Source organism: Tachypleus tridentatus, chromosome 8, assembly GCF_004210375.1.
Source record: "Tachypleus tridentatus isolate NWPU-2018 chromosome 8, ASM421037v1, whole genome shotgun sequence".
Classification (NCBI taxonomy): Eukaryota; Metazoa; Arthropoda; class Merostomata; order Xiphosura; family Limulidae; genus Tachypleus; species Tachypleus tridentatus.
The window spans coordinates 152,520,358-152,538,462 of NC_134832.1; the positions used below are offsets into that span (position 1 = coordinate 152,520,358).

Sequence of the window (18,105 nt, forward strand, 5' to 3'; positions counted from 1 at the left end):
TTAGTTGAATTTTACTCAGTTGTTTTAAGTTAGACACGAAGCTAAGTAATGAGCTGTTCTTGCTCTTCCTATCGTGGGTATCGAAACCCCGTTTATAGCGTTTTGAGTCTCGCACACATACAGCTGTGTCACGTGAGGGGGTCATTTTAATCATTGATTTGGAAAGTAAAAATATGTCATCATTCTGATAACATTCAACTATCAATATTTTAAACAGCAGGCATGATTCATGTTGTGGTTTCAGAAGATAAACAGTCTTTAAAATAAACACTGTATTTTAACTTTACCAATGCCAAAAGAAGAACTAAACAATCATAAATATTAAGTCATGAAATAATCCAACTAATGACACCAACACTAAACAGTCTTGTATTTCCAAAAATAAGCCCTTCTTCAATGAAACTCTGAGCAATGATCTTTAACACTATATACAAACACTGTTCTTAGTTCATATCCTAAGTCTTCTTATATAGTCAACATTTGTTGGCCTCTCTTTTCTCATAGGGTATCCTGTAGGGCTCTACAGAAAAAGTCAAACAAGGACTTTCCAACGACGTTTGTTACTGACTGATTTATGTTATAAGCTCACTGTACACGAGGAAGACATTTACCAGTTTCACGTGTAAACGTTACTTACATTTTACATGCAGACAAATATGATTTATTTTTTCTGTTCTGTTGGGTCATCGATGGACCAATTTTACGTTTATGGACTTATAACACTGAAATCCAGGGTTCTATTCCCAATGTTGATCAATATTTGAAGCTTCAGCTGCTTATGAAGTAATGTTTATGTCATAAATCACAATCGATTCATACCAGACCTATACCTCTTCACACATGCTTATCTTCCCGTTTGTAGTACATCACTGAACAACAGTCTCACCTTAGACATCTGGACCAGCACAAGCAATTCCTCCTCATCAGTGTGATTGACCTTTATTCTGTCAAACGGAAATGTTTGCATTTTTTACCAATGCTAGTGGGTTGTTTGATTATTATCCATTCTTACATCAATAATAGAGTAAGTACCAGATCTTTAACTCTTTGTTTTTAAACACTCGACCTTATGGGAATCTATGCAGTGAAACTACTTTATAGATTCTCATGTATTAAAAGCGATGTACCTCATAGCAGACCATCTGTATCATGTTCTGCCTTTTAAGTATCCACTTCACCCACAAGTTTCCTGATGTGTATGCTTGCTTTCTTTTGGGTACTTACGACTTCTTTCCTGGTCAATAATGAAGTTTCATGAGTATAGATGGGGCTAGCAAACAGGGAGTTGACGTCACTCTCCTATTCGTAGAAAGAGGGATTTTACTGCACAATAACATTATTATTCAATAATATAATTCATGAGAATTTACGAGAGGTTACGTAGGAGTTGCCTGAAAGCTAGTGTCATGCAAATACTCATGGAAGATGCTAACAGAAGATAATCTTTCTCTGAACTGGTAAGTATCTAATAGAAACACATTTTCTCGTAAGAAAATGTTAACTTTCCAAAACCAGATCTCTGGTGACCAACCAGCAGGAGATAATAAAAAGTGGTTTTTCATCTTCACCTGATGATGTGTTAAAAGTTTTCCTCTTTCTTTTACTTCAAGGCTTTGCTGTTTGTTAGTGTTCCCTTTATTTTATCATAAATAATTAATTATAATTTCAAACTTCATTCCAGTGAACATAAATCTTGAATTTCTTATGACTTTTTCTACCCTTTTCACGGAGAATTTTCAAAACATTTCTCAATTGGGCTGAATTTTCTTCCTTTTATTTTAGGTTGATCCACTCCTAATCTGTCTTATAGTGAAATTATTTCTGTTTTGAGAGTCATGTCTATGATAGAAGTCCCTATACCTTTGAGTCACACTTACTTTCACACATGTTACTGAGTATGCTATAATTAATAGAACATTTCTGTAGGTTCCCTGAAAACCTCTATTCATCCCTATCTATCCTACAAGATCCTTTGTACAGTGTGTTTTTCAATTCCCAAGAGTTCTGATAGCTATATAACCAGTTGAATACTCAACGTCTGTATACATTTACCAAATCCTTTCTGGTACCCAGTACCACAGCCTTCAGTGATGGTAAATTAATTTATACAAGATTAGACCAACTTATTAATACACCTGCCTACTTCCTTCTCTAGATTTTATCCATCACTCAGTCCATACCAGCATCTGTCCTTCTGATAGGACCTTTATGGGATCTCAAACTTAATTTCCAGTCCTTACTTTACTTCAGGGAATAATTCCCTCAGCACTTCCTCTTTAACTATCACTCCTTTATTAGACTCAGTGCTAAATGTATCATTTGCTATCACTACTCTCTGTCTTTAAATGTGGCTATTGGATTAGTTGTACATGTAGCTTCATCTTTTTTATTTACCAATATCCTTCTTCCTTTGTAAATTGTAATACACAACATAGTGAATTGGATGTTTGTTCGAGATAAATTATATTATATAACAATAATAAATGGAGGGTTCGTGTCAAAGAACTGAATCAAAGACTTTGCTGAGAAGCACCAAACATGGGATGTAGAAAAGTGGATGAAGGTTTTGTTCTCTGATGAGAAAAAATTTAACCTGGATGGTCCAGATGGCTTCCAACGTTACTGGCACAATAAAGATATCCCACAGGAGCCATTTTCTACGACACAATGGAGGAGGTTCCATCATGATCTGGGGTGCTTTCTCCTTCCATGGAACAATGGAGCTCCAGGTTTTTAGGGGCATATGAATAAAACTATTTGAATGCCATGCATATGGTATAAAAAAATATTGTGTCAGAAGCAAATATGGAGGCGACCAACAGTTTTCCCCTCTAAAACTATCATGTATTATTTATAATCACAATTTGAAAATATATACCTGTGAGAGTGATAAGTGAAAATATTCTTAAACTTGTAGGGTTGCTTTAAATAAACTCAATTTATTAAATACAGTACCTTAATCTACGCTATATAATAAATAAAATTAGAAATAAAAAAGAATTAACCAATATGTAACACTAACAACACTTACCCAGTGCTCATCATCAAACAATATCGAAGCTTCTGGAACTTTCTTGATGTCTTACCAAGGGTTCACGATAAGTGAGTTAATTTTGTGCAAAGTTATACGAGAGCTTTATACGCTAGTAATTCCTGATTTAGCAGCTACTTATCATCACTACTCATTACCATTTTTTTAACCAACGAATAGTGAGATTGACTGTCACATTATAACACCCCCACAGCTGAAAGGGTGAGCATGTTTGTTGCGATGGGGATTTGAATCTGCGACCCTAAGATCACGAGTCAAATGCTTTAACCCACCTGGCCATGTCGGGCTGCAACAAGAAATAAACTTTATTAAACCTTTAATTTTAGACAATGACATCAGCCTTCTTCCAGTGACATGTCTGTGGACTTAGAACACTACAAACCAGGCTCCGATACCTGTTGTGGGCAGAAGAGAAATAGCCCATTGTGTAGCTTTATGCTTAATTTCAAACAAACAGTGACATCATCTGAGTTTGTAGAAACAAAATATGTTTACACAAGAAAAAAGCAGGTCAGAGAACGGATCTAAGCTAATAACCAACTTCCGTTTCAGATGGGATATCAGTAAGTCTACAGATTTACAACACTAAATTCAAGGTTTTGACTGCTCTCAGTGGACATAGCAGTCAGCCCAATGTGACTGCTATCAACACACACACAGATTTCTGAACTTAAATAAGTGCTGCATGTAATATACTTAAATGGACTGAAATGAAAATTAGTATTTATTTCAAATTCATTTAAAAGGAAATGGAAAAACACTGTTCATAAGACACGAGATAGAAATACATATACATACAAACCTATAAACTTAAACTCTTCTTTTATGTGTGTTTTTCTTACAGCAAAGCCCCATTGAGCTATCTGCTGAACCCACTGAGGGGAATTGAACCCCTGATTTTAACATTGTAAATCTGTAGACTTACCTTTGTACTCGCATGAGGCTCTCCTTTTATGTACAATGTTTCGAGACGTATTTTGCTCACCAAAGCAAGCCAACATTTTTGAAGTTTAGTCTTATCCATTCAACTGGCCTTCGTCCAGTTATTGATAGTGAGTGGTATTTTTCAAAAGTGGGGTAATTCAGTAACAACTGGCAAATGGAGATTGGGCTTCATAATTATTTTGTAACCTATACTTGTATGTTGGAAGTTAGTACAACAGGCTGAAATGGCATGGTGGGTAGGATTATTAATTCTCAATCCGTCAGTTATAAGTTCAAATCCCATCACCAAAGAAGCTATAGCTTTCAACCTGGGTCTGTTGTTATGTAACAGTTTGGTTTGTTTTGAATTTTGCATGACTGATTTTCCTACACTGCTACAGATTTGATATCTTTTAGAGAGAGACTATATTATACCAACCAACCAACCAACCTATTTCTACAACATCTTCCATAATATATAACTGTAACACCAGGAAATTATCTACATATGGTAACAATTTTCTTTGCTATAAAGCCTATGTGAGTAGCCATTTGTGTGCCAGAAATATTTATAGTGTTTTAGATTAACAAGAAAAAAAACTATGTCTTCTCCGATAGTTGTGTGGCATGTTGAAACTGTGCCATCAACATGTACCCCAAGACCTTCACTAAGTCAGAGTTTCAAGCATTTTCTGAAAATTCTGTAATAAAATGTATCCAATCAAGAATAACTTGTACCTATTATAGCACTAGCCTGATAGTTTAACATGTCATTATTACCCAGTCACTTACGTTATACTTAAATTTTAAGTTTACTCGCATGAAAAACTCAAGCTATGAAATATTTAGTTGTTACAACCATCAGGATAGAGTTTTTTTACTTGGTATATGACTCAATCTGTGTTGTTTACATTATTATATTATAGTTGGTAATTACATGAAAGAACAGAGACAATTTTTGAAATACAATTTTATTCACAAAATTATTGATGTCACATTCTAAATGATTCTCAACCAAGAAACCAGAACATTAATATTAACTGGTCAAAGCTTGTTGACTCAATATTTATTAACGTAATCAATCCTAACAAACATAAATTTGGATCTATTATAAAATTAAAATATATACTCAGGATCACAGGTTTCTTGTTACTAGCAGTGAAAAATGGGATGAACACTGTAGTCATAATAAAACCTTAGAAAGGTCACTAAAATAAGTGTATTAAACAAAAATATAATTTAAAAATGTTTTTTTTTTTTTTAGTGCAAATGTACACAATGAACCACATGCACAGTAAGGAACTGAACCCTGAATTTCAGTGATGTAAAACTACTGTTGTTATTGTGTAGTTGATCTTGTTATATCTTTACACTGGCAGCATTATATTCTTGTGAATAGCTGTCTTCAAATGTTTCTACACATAAAACGTTCTACTTCTCAAACTTAAAATTGTGTGTGCATAATTGAAATGTAACATTTCTATCTCAAAAGCTGACACATACTTATTACAAATCTTAAAAATAATTACCAGTCAACATGGATCTATTAAGAATTTATATATATATATTGATAAGCTATCTAGAATAAGGGTTCTACTTTAATATTGAAATCAAATTTGAAAATATTTTGAAATTTACATCACAAAGTTATTATGTGGAAAAAAAATATTTCTCAAAGGATTTGATATATCTAACTTAATTTTCCTCCTACATATTAACACCAATCCTTTGGCAACCAGTTATACACAACAAACATCACGTCATCATCAGCCAGGAAGATTTTCTCCATAACAACCAACATCTTCCTGTATCTACAGATGGCTAGCTAACCACTACTGTGGGAGTGTACAAAATGTAGGAGGAAGAATGATATATAAAAATAATTCTTAGATAAACATCATTTTAAATGTACAATTTTAATTTTCAAAATGTGTCCATAATCAGAATACATCATCAAGCTAGATGGCAGGAACATTAAAGAAACCAGGTATATTTTATACATCAAAAGTTCAACTGTATGTGAAAAATTAATTTATGAGAGTGAAATGCCAACCCAAACGAGAGACCCTGTTACTCCTAAATGCATCACAAGATTCTCTGTGAACCACTTGTTCTATTGAATGATCTCTAGTTATAAAGAAAGCATTAAATCTTCCTTATCTGAGAGAAGCACTGTCTACAGCTATCAGAAGGGAAGTATCAGGTTACTTTAGAGCCTTAATACAGCATCATGGAAAGCATTTCAAGTAATAATTTAGACACTAGTGTGGTCAGTGCCAGAGGGGTTACAAACATGTTGTCACCTGAGCAGAAGCAGGACTGAATTGTTGAAACCAATATGTATTCCCAAGGATTCAATAGGTTCATAACTAAGGATTGAAATGAGTTCACCACTTCAACCCAGAGACAAAAAGAGTGTGCAATATAAACAAATGTTTCTCATCTGAGAGAAGGATTATGGTGTTACATCTCACAGCTATTAGAAGGAAGGAATGAAATTACTCTAGATTCTCAAAACAGGATTTCACTGTAATTTTATTATTCAAGACTCAAAGAAAAATGGGATGGATGTTTTCAGTAAAAGTTTAGAAGATCAGACATTTTCATTTTGCACTTATGATCTTCACTCTGTGATGATGCCAGGAACACTAAACTGCACCAGAAGTAACAAGGAATGGTTGGAAGTTTGTGAAGAGGTATCTTTTGGAAATACATTTTCATGTAAGGAAAATGTTAACATTAGAGGCAATACACAGAAAACTACAATCCTACATTGATATGGTACAGGGACAAGTACAAAAGTTTTCTAAATGAGCTATGTTCAGAAAGCATCTGAAAGAAATCCATGAAGTGTGACATTCCACAGAAAGGGGCTCCAGAGGAGTACACTCATGAAAGACCATATCACATCTTTTCCAGGGTACACTCTTCACCCAGATTTGAAGGGAGGAAGATGCAAAAAGTCCCATATTTTAAAATTAAAGGCAGAATAATAACACGGCCATATGAGATCAAGAGTAGAAGAAGGGTCTTAACAATCTTCACCTCATGACCAGGAAGCTGAAGGAAAAAGTAACTTCTCTTTCAACAACCAAGGCTGGGCACATGTGAGCACCTAAAACATAGCTAACACTAAATCACCCAGGAGCCTGACACTAGGCAATGGTAGGAAAGTGAATGCAAAAATGGTGGGTAAACTGTGGTTAAAAACCAGGCATCATTGAGAAAATTGTCATCTGATCTTTAGGAGGAAGAGGATGCCTAATAACTATGTCAAACATTCATCCAATGCCAGATCAGCCAGGAACAGACATGTGGGAAGTAGGATGGTGGGGAACATGTGTATAACAGCCTGGAAAAGGAAAGCAAAGGTGTCTGACAGTAGAACTATTAGGAGAAAGGGGTGACTGACAGGCCAACATCATATGCTACACCTCCACTTGGGTAGATGGACAATGTATAAAGATCCCTGGAATGAAAAGGGTTACCAGATGGGAAAGTCATATTCACAAGTGATAGACTAGATGAAACTCCATGAAGGACAAGATCCTGTTACAGATGAAAACAACAGATGGTGATGCAACAGAGTAAGCTTTGTAAGGGAAGAGGGTTGGGTTGTCAGGTGGTATAAAAGTGTTGTTGTTGTTGTTTTTTATAGCAAAGCCACATCAGGCTGTCTGCTGAGCCCATCTAGGGGAATCAAACACCTGATTTTAGTGTTATAAATCTGTAGACTTACCACTGTACTAGCAGGGGGCCAGTACAGAAGAGAGTACCACAAATAGGGTCAAGTAGTCAAGGACAAGACCTAGAGGAAAGGTGGATGAGCCTTATAAGAATCAAAAGAGCAGACCTGACAGAAGGCAGCAACAGCCAGGGCTGAAGCATAAAGAGTAGATGATGAGAAACAGCATGAGAAATAGTGGACTTACTAAACTGAGTAGAGTCCTCAAAGGAGAACCCTCAATGGAAGTTGGAGAAGAGATATTCTGTGAGCAGATCACTGTTCAGCCAAGAGCAGCATTCTGCAACTCAGTTCATAGTATCTGATATATGGCAGATGTGGAAATTAACAGATTGAAAATAAGTCCAAAAAGGATGCTCCAGAGTTTGAAAGTAAAGGGTTCTGGAATGGATCACCCAATTGTGGCTAACTGCCAAAAATCCAAGAAGTCAGAACAAACACTATTGAAATTAATCACTAAAAGGGGTAAGAATAGGAACATGCTCAATCATCTACTAGCAGATCAAGTGTGTGAATGTAGAGAGAATTAATCAATGGACCCAGCACAGATAGCTCATTGTGTAGCTTTGAGCTTACTTTCAAAAACAAATCATCATCAGCAGTGAAAGACTAGAGGGAAGGCAGCGAGTCATTACCACCCATTGCCAACTCTTAGGCTGTTCTTTTATCAAAGAATAATGGGATTTACCATCCATTATAATGCCCCCATACATGAAAAGGTGAGCATGTCTAGCAGGACAGGAATTCAAACCTGCAACCCTCAGACTGCGAGTCAACCACCATAACTACTTGGCCATGCAAGGCCCTAGGAGAAGAAACAATCATATTTCTCTTCATTTACCTAACAAATAAAAAGAGAATTCTTGATGAAAGGAGTGAAGATGATGTATTTGACAGAATGGGAATTCACTGTCCTATCCACAATGAGCACCATGCCTCCATAAGCCATGAGCTTTGTGAAGAAATTAGTCACTCATACCTGTAATAGAAAACATTACATGAACAAGTGTTCATAGTTTGAAGAAAAAAAATAAGGAAATTAAGTTTCCTCAGTGTCCAAACTCTCATTAAATTGAAGAAAAATACTAGTTTAATGATGAGGAACAGAATGAAGACACTAATGATAAAGCATAGAGGAAGCTAGTGTGCAGGGAGGCTTTCACCCTCCTATTGTTGGAGAGGCTTTTCTGAATAATATCATTGTGTAGTAGCATAAATTATAATAAACCTCAGGTGGAAATTGCTAATGGCATGCAAGCTACCAAGGCATGGAGGAAGCATGCAAACTACCAAGGCATGGAGGAGAAAGTTTTCTGTGTGAAGAGATAAGTATGACCTCAGAAGAAAGATTAAGATTACAAAATATATATACAAGTTAATCTTTAGTTAAGACAATTTTATTTCTCTAACAGGGTGATTCATTAATGGAATGACTTGCCATCACCAGAAGTGAAAGCCACCACTTTGGAAGAATTTAACAGAAGAATATAGTTTTCTATAAAATAAAGGGTGATTTAAACATTCATTTGCTATCCTATGATTATGTAAATCAAAGTTATAATCTGAACCTGAGAACCACTTATCTTTATAAACATGTTAACCACAATCTAACATTCTTATTAAACAATCCTTTTTAATGAAATACTCAGGTGTAATTTTTACACTAATACCAAGCACTGATTCAACATCAGTGATGTCGAGAAAACCCACTTGTAGAGAAATATATATGCAAAAACGGCTCTTTGAGTTGAGAAAATATTTTACATAGAAGAGTGAACAACGTTTCGACCTTCTTCGGTCATCATCAGGTTCATAAATATTTTCTCAACCCAAACTGATGCAACGTATTTTGATACACAGTTATGCATGGTGAATACAATTTTTTTTTTTAATTTCCTACTTCATAAGAAAAGACATGAATATATTTTAAAGTTACAGTTTTGACTAGATATATTCCTCATGAAATTTTAATTCATTTCACAAAGTACACCATTAATTTTTTTTCATCCTGTTAAGATGTAATATTATCCACATGTGTGTATAATAACACAATGAGAACATTAACAGGCATGGTTTTAAGAAACTTGTATTCTGGCATACCAACTTAGTTTGGGACTATTACTTATTCAACTAAGTTTAACACAGGTTTTCTTCATGACTTATTAAGAGTGGATTATAACAAGAACAGAGATACAGACAAGAAGTATAGTTTCAAGTAACGTCAGCTCTCATCACGCCGACAAGCGAGACTGTCTTTCAACTCTGTTTATTGCACACAGGTACTCTAAACAGGCTATCTACAGTAGTTGTCCCTAATTTAGAAGCAACAGACTTGAGGGAAGACAGTTAATCAAGACCACTAACTCTCGAGTTGCTCTTTCCCAATAAACAGTGGGACTGACCATCATATTATAATGTCCCTACAACTATAAGGGAAAGTATGTTCAGGAAGAGAATTTGTACTTGCAACTTTCAGACTGGTCACCATCTCTTGAGAGTAAAATCAACTACTGGTTAAAACCACATCACAGCCATCATAATATTTTCATTTTTAAAATACTATTTTGTTATTGAAATAACAAAATCGTATATATCTAATAAAACTGCAACCTATCATTTTCTTCACCTAAAGACAATGATTCACCTCTAACTAGCTGGGATGTCAAGACCTGAACATGTGTAGAGTTTGGTACTACCAAATAAAATTGCTGTATTTACATTTCACAATTTAACTAATAATTCCAGAATTATTTATTTATCTATGAACACAATACAAAGTTAGTAAGTGCTTTAAGTTGTATCTTTTAGTGATAGCAGTAAGCACACATTCATCGAAACTAGTAATGTCTTATGTCGACATTCAGTAACAGTCTGTGCATATGCTACTTTCTTTATATCAAGTTTTGATGTTTTATATACTTTCTGTAAGACATTACAGCACTATAACTGAAGAAAGTACATGAAACCATGTCATGAAGGTACTTCAGCAAACCTTCAACCACTCTATCCTTACTAAGTCATTAAAGAACTAACGTTCATATAAACTTCTATAATTTCAGGTTTCCTACTTTATTAGGTCATTTCTTAAAGCTAGTTTTGTAGCAGACATATCATAAGCTACAGCAAAAGAATACAATATGCTTAAAACGATTATGATTTTAGATTAATTTTCACACAAGAAACAATTAATGGAGCATTGAAATATCTGGTATAAGCTTTTTCTGCTCTTAATGTACTCTTAAAAAACAAACATGAACTTTGAGAAATGTATAAACTCTAGTTCAACATCACTTGAGTTTGAAACAACAAATTATATTTAAAGATGAAGCTTACACACAACTACAGACAAGATTTTCATTCACTTGACAGTAGAAATAAAGTAAAACTGTGATTATATTTTATCTTATAAATACATTTTATAAACACTTATTTTAAATAATATAATACAAAATTAAATGAACATAATTTAAAGAGAGAAAACCAAGCACTACTTCTAGTAAAAATTAATTTAATATCATAGTATGGCTTGATAACTTCATCTGGGTTTATATGTTAAACCTATAAGTATTTTAGCAACAGTATTTACTATTTACACTCAATAACAAATTGATATTGTAAATAGGTTTACAAATATCCATAATCAAAATTAAAGTAAAACAATGATTATTAATACTAATGTTTTAAAATGTCATTTGTTATTTTTTCATTTATAAAAATAATTACTAGAGGGTGTTATATTTTCAAGAATATCAAGTTCAAATATTGCTGAACTTGTTTTACTGTAGTAAGTGGAATAAATGTATAAGATGCTAATAACTGCTGTTCTTGCTCCAGTTACTGTAGCAGGCTATGTTTCTGTAAGTTAACATTATATAACTCAAGAACAGTAAATGTAAATGCAGCACTGTAAACCTGAAACTGTTCCACTTGTATGGAAAAACCAGAATTGTCTCTGAAAAATTCCAATCTGCTCAAATAAATCCAGAAGCATATTCTTATTTTTATAATTCACAAAACTCGTACTTTGGAATTACGGGTAAAATATATATTTTTTTTAAACCCTTGTTAGCATTCCTGTGGTCCACACAGACCCCATGTAATTGTCAAGCAGAAACCCTGGATCAGTGAGGCACTACTGTTAACAAAACAAAAATATGGAGTAAAAAACTATAATTTTGTGTTTATCTGGAATCTACACAGGCTCCATACTATCTTTCACCCTTAGTATACACGTAGTTCACTCTATAGCATACAAAAGAAATTTATAAAAGTTCATTTCATTATATAAGCTGTGTTTCCATAGTAGTACAGGATCATCTGGTCTGTCTGTTTACTTATCATCATGGTAAGAACATATATACATCTCATTTCTCAACAAGTGTTCTCTGTGATAACTGTTGTAACATCCTATTTTATAAAAACCTTGTTTGATAATTGTTATAATTATCCTGCCTATTAGATTTTGTAATCCATAGCTTTCTAAAAGAGTACATTTGTGTTTGTGTCTGGAAAACCCAAGTGTATATTGTTTTATTTTACTATTATTAGTAATGTCATCATATATTGATGGATAATGGAGTATAATTAAAACTTGTCATTTTTTTGATACACTGTTTGTATATGGAATTGTTTAATATTACTTATTTGTATACAATATAATTTTGTAATTTCTGCATTTCTCAACATACTTCCTCTAAAACATATGTATTTTTATGTTGTTCATATTGCATGTTAACTCTAATAAAACTTGTGTTGTATTACATTTAGTTTTTTGAATTTCAACCCAAAGCTTACAATAATGCTAATTTTGTGCTTCAGTCCAGTTAGACCCAGGTATTCCACCGTGCAACTTTCCAAAGGTGTGCAGATGAGGGTTAATATACCTAAGATGTCAAATCTTCAAATTAAGTTAATAAACATTTAAACTGTATAAAAATTAAAGAATGTTCCAATACATTACTATTTTTTGTATAAAAAAGTTAAACACAGTATGCTAATACCTAAATTTAGAAAACATGGTGGGGAATAAGGATCAGTTTTAATCTAGTTAACGAAAGAAAAATGTAAATTTTGATTCATGAAGATAGTAGAGAAAAAAACAGAAGATTCAGTTAAAAATTAATAATCATGAAACTAGGTATGTTTCAACACATACAACTTGTGAGAGTTGCTTGTACTAATAATTCATCATAAGAATATCCTTGTGGTAAAACCTCATATCTACATATTTCCATCATATAACTATAGTAAGTTATATTTAACATTTTATAATGTACATATTAATGCATCTCAAATAGAGTCAGCTTTAAAGAACTGTCACAGAATATTCAACACCATCATTATATTCTAAAAGATCAGGCATAATTTAACATTCCATGACGGATGACTGTTTTCATCAATTACTGAATACAGTCCAAAATTAATTGTACTTTTGTGGTCAAAAATATAATACAGACACCAACAATATATTCAATCATGTGGATAGACAGCTTTCAGCCATGGTCGTGGTATGTACTGCTCTCCATCAAATGTTTCAAAATAATCTTCTAAGATAGGATGCATTATCTGAAAGAAAAGAATTTTGAAAATGCTTTGTAAATAAATAACACAGCTAAACATTCAAATTATTTTAAGACTTTAAACAATGTTAATGACGAATTCAGCATCTATATACAAGAAAATCCGATTACCAGCGGGTTCAACAGCAACGTGGTTCAACAGCAACCTTGTTACTTAATGTTATCGTGCTCGTGGTTCAACAGCAACCTTGTTACTTAATGTTATCGTGCTCGTGGTTCAACAGCAACCTCGTTACTTAACGTTATCGTGCTCACAGTTCAACAGCAACCTCGTTACTTAACGTTATCGTGCTCACAGTTCAACAGCAAACGTTTCGTGCTCACAGTTAACGTTATCGTGCTCACAGTTCAACAGCAAACTCGTTACTTAACATTATCGTGCTCGCTAAAATTATATTCATATGTAAGGACATATATACATGTCATTTCTCAACAAGTGTTCTCTGTGGTAACTGTTATAACATCCTATTTTATAAAAACCTTGTTTGTAGGGCTGGCATCATAATTATAACAAATCAGAAACTAATTACAAGTTTCCACTATTTACTTTCTGAATAATCACTTTGGGAGACCTAGTGATTGAAAAGTCTAGCCACTAAGCAAGATTCACCAGAAGAGAAGGAAGTGGATTTGTGGGATCTTGAAAAGGTTCCATCAGTTGGGTTGAGTAACATCCATTGTGTAAGGTATCACATGTGCACAGCCAAATGGAAGGAAAGGTTCTGGATGTGCTGCTGTTCATAGAGGAGAGAGTACCTTAGGTGCAGAAAGGAAATGCAAGGTGTAAAACATAGTGACTAGATGTTAAAGGTCTAGAAGGTGAATAGGAGAGATGAGTCAGATGGAATTACTGTAAGTAAGAATGAGGGTAAGGATTAGGAAAACTGATAGGCCATCCCAAATTACTGGAGTAATGAAGAGGAAGAGAAGTGAGCAAGGGAATAGGTAAGATGTTTGTCATTAGTTTAAAGTGAATTAGACACCATGAATGTGATGAAATCAAGTCCTTCACAATGTGAACATAGGGGGACTGAGGATATACAGAACAGAAAAACTACATGGATGAATAGGAAAAAAACACAAAGTGACTAGAATGTGGATAAAGGCATCCAAAACATAGATCTCGGTCAACTACAGACTGAGATGAAATGACTAACAAAGAGAGAAATTTACAAATTTGATATTGTATGGTGACCAAGAAACAACAGAGGGAAGAAAGGTTAATATTTAGATGCTAGTCCCCTATTCTGACATTGTCATCTATGTATGGTCTATTTTTTTACTATTTTAATTTACATTTGGGGGATCCACAATAAAAAATAATAATATTTTGGTGTCCACTGACCCCACCCACCATGGAGCCCTATAAGGAGATGCACTACAATGCCAAACAAGGACATTGCAGCAACGCCAGGGTTTCGTCAGCACTATACCTAAACACAAGCATCAGACAACGTCCAACACTGGTACTTGGTTGACAACCAGTATACAGGAACTCAAGGCCAAAGTGGTGTGTTTAGTTGAACCCCTCAACCACGAGAATCCTCTCCTCCCCTTCACAGATCAACACACACGGCAAACGCATGGATGGATGTTTAGATCCAAGATGAGGTAAACTGAAAGAACAGAACCTTCTTTGAGATATCCCATCACCACATATAGGAATACACACCAAGGGGACTACAATCATAAATTTGAATATGTGTATTTAAACCAGGACCTTACAGAACAGATCCCTCAAGTTTCAACGTAAGTATTGAATAATGAGATTGATTATTTGGAGTTAAGCACAAAGCTATACAATGGGCTATCTGTGCTCTGTCAACCACTGGTATCAAAACCTGGTTTTTAATGATGCAAGTCCACAGACATATTGCTGTATCACTGAGGGCTAGCATTGTTATGATAACAAATCAGAAACTAGTTACAGATTTCCACTATTTACTTTCTGAAATAAATGCAAATTTTAACAGAAAATCAGTTTTTTTATCCTAAGTAGCTTGCATCTTGTAAAAGTATACAGTTTAATAATATATTAATTAAATTTTATGTTTTGGAACCCTTTGAACTATCTTCATTATTTGTGCCATATAAATTGCAAATCATGTGGCAAAGCTTACATTACATTATCAAATAACATAGCTCAGAGACTACTTGTGAGTTTACCTCATAAAAATCATTATTATAATTATTTATTTTAGCTAACTAAAAAGTTTTGTTTGCTTTTACAACAACAAATATAGAAAACATGTGAAAAACAAAAGTATTTCAAATCTACATTCCTAGAGTTTATTAATACACACTAATAACAAAGTAGTTTAATTACATTTTGAATGTGAAAGGTTGTCACATGCACACTTTGGCATACCTAAAGTGAAAGAGTTAATCAAATGGTACTTTAAAATGGCTTCATTTTTAATGCAATTTATTGTTATTGATAAAACCTGTTAGAAATTGATTGTAAACAGCTGTGTGCAAACTGTATGTTGTTTAGTTTGTTATATAGTGTTGGAAACACAGTACTTGTGCTTGTCTGCATATGGGTTATTTTGCAGTATATATTCAGTAGCAAGGGGTATCAAATCTTATGCATCCCAACAAAAGTTGAAGTTAACCAGAATTCTGTGGCATACAAAAATAGCATAGCACAGGCTTATAGGTTTTAACACTTGAATTATTTAGCTCATAACACATATTTTACTGAAAAGCTTTCTGATGTGAAATATTATGAAGCAAAAGCAAAAAAGTCCAAAGATTTATCATAAAATATTTCACATATTTACTAATTTTCTTATTATTTAAGGAAAACTCAATATCAAGCATCCAGTATGTATAAAGTTTCATAAAGGTTGTTTGTTCCTCTTTGATTATTATATAGTACAGAGTATGTAATTACAACCTGCCTCATCCAGATGTTCACAAAAGAACAAACTTTTGTTGCTATAAGTTAACACTTATTTCTTTTCTTTTTTCTCACGTCGTTGCCTTTGTTTACGTAAGTCGAATTCTTGGTTAAAACAAACATAATCCTCTGCTGACTACACCAATTTTGTTACTTATCAAAATGACAAAACACTGAGTTCAATAAAAATGTGTAAACAAAAATGTAACGTCAACATAACAGATGGTGAGGAGAAGAAAGAAAACTCAAGTGGGTATCTTACCCTCGTATTTTTAATAATTTCAATATTTTCTTCAGGAATATAGGTCATTTGAGGTGTCATCCTGTCCCTGGTGTCCACAAGTACAGCATAATTAGGCATCTGTAGCCAATGCTTCAGGGAATAAACTATTATTATTATTTACATAAAAGTTTAAACTGAAAGTTTCACACTTTTGTAACTACCACATGCTGCAAGATATAAAGAAATTATATTAGACAAAAACAGAGATTGTGAAAATTGTAAAACCATTACAACAGTGACAAAGTTGAAATTCTTTGATTACCAAAATAAAAAAAGATTTTCAAATTGAAAAAAACTCAAGATTTTTAATTTATCAACAGTTTGTGATTCTATCAGACAGCAGGAGCTTTGATATTATTAAAACAATAAAGATCATGATAACCCCATCTTAATATGTTATGAATCTAGTGAATTTGTACTAACTTTCATACTCAACCTATATTATGCTACACTTTTTAAAATAGTGTTTATTTTTTTGTAAAAAATATTGCTTATTAAGTCTGTATGTATGGCTTGCATGAGAACAGAAATGAAGGAACTGTAAGTACATACCGAGCATGACTTAAACATTGTTTTGACTGAATAAGTTGAGATGAGGTACCCTAGTCAATACCTTAAAAAGTTAAGAACAAATCAAACAAATGTAAAATAAGTCAATTCACACTGTAATTTGTATTAGTAACCAACACTTAGTAATAGCTATATTTTTTAACCCTAATCAAATTCTGATCTTTAAGAACTCCATTTAATTAGATCACCAACCCCTAGCATACCAAGGAAACAGCTCATATTATGTTAAGCTACAAAGAATGGGTAAGTAAAAATAAATGATGATTAAATATCTCGTCCTATGCAAACAAGACTTCAATTACCAGGGTTAACTCACAAAAAGCAATACATTCTATTGTTTACATCAAGTGATAAACACAAAATTTAAGTACAAAAATTTGCACTTTACACTTAATTATAGTTGGTACATTTGGTTCAAAAATCACTGGCATCTACTAATATTACTTAGTCTTATAGAACTACACATACACCTACTTTGAATAATTACAAATCAGATATCCACCAAAACAAAAAACACATGGATATAGGCTACTACTAGACATGGTGGTTGCTTAGTATGTATGGATAGGCCAAAACAATATTGGACACCACATTCAATCTGTTTTTCTATGATGCTGACAAATAACTATTGAAGTTCAGTTACAGCCTTATTTGAGCACCTAACAGCATTACCAAGTGTTTCACAGCTTAATATTCATATTATTCTGTTGTTATTGTACAATCATTTCTCTGGGGAAATAATGAAAGGAAAACTACTACTAGCAGTGAGTTCAGTTTATAAATATATATTGTTTCCATATTTCATAAATAGTTTCATTTCTGGTCACTGATGACAGCAATTTTTCTTATATAATGACTATTTGTGACATTTCATTGCACAAGCATGGTATCAAGCCAAACTTTGAGTGAACATGAATAAATAAATAAATAATATTCATACAGCAATCATGGTTTATAGCTAAATTGTGGTGTAATAAAAGTATCCATATTCAACTTTAACAATGTTATCAAAACAATACATTCATACAGTGGTTTACTTTTCTTCTCATT

General features: G+C 33.4%; 1 long non-coding RNA gene across 1 annotated transcript; it reads right to left on the reverse strand.

The window, feature by feature from the left end:
* Positions 1–10,764: 10,764 nt before the first annotated feature.
* On the reverse strand, positions 10,765–16,600 carry LOC143223761 (uncharacterized). Its single transcript, XR_013013068.1, has 2 exons — positions 16,465–16,600; positions 10,765–13,286 (listed from the first exon to the last, which is right to left on the reverse strand). It is a non-coding gene; the product is annotated as an uncharacterized LOC143223761 (long non-coding RNA).
* Positions 16,601–18,105: the final 1,505 nt, after the last annotated feature.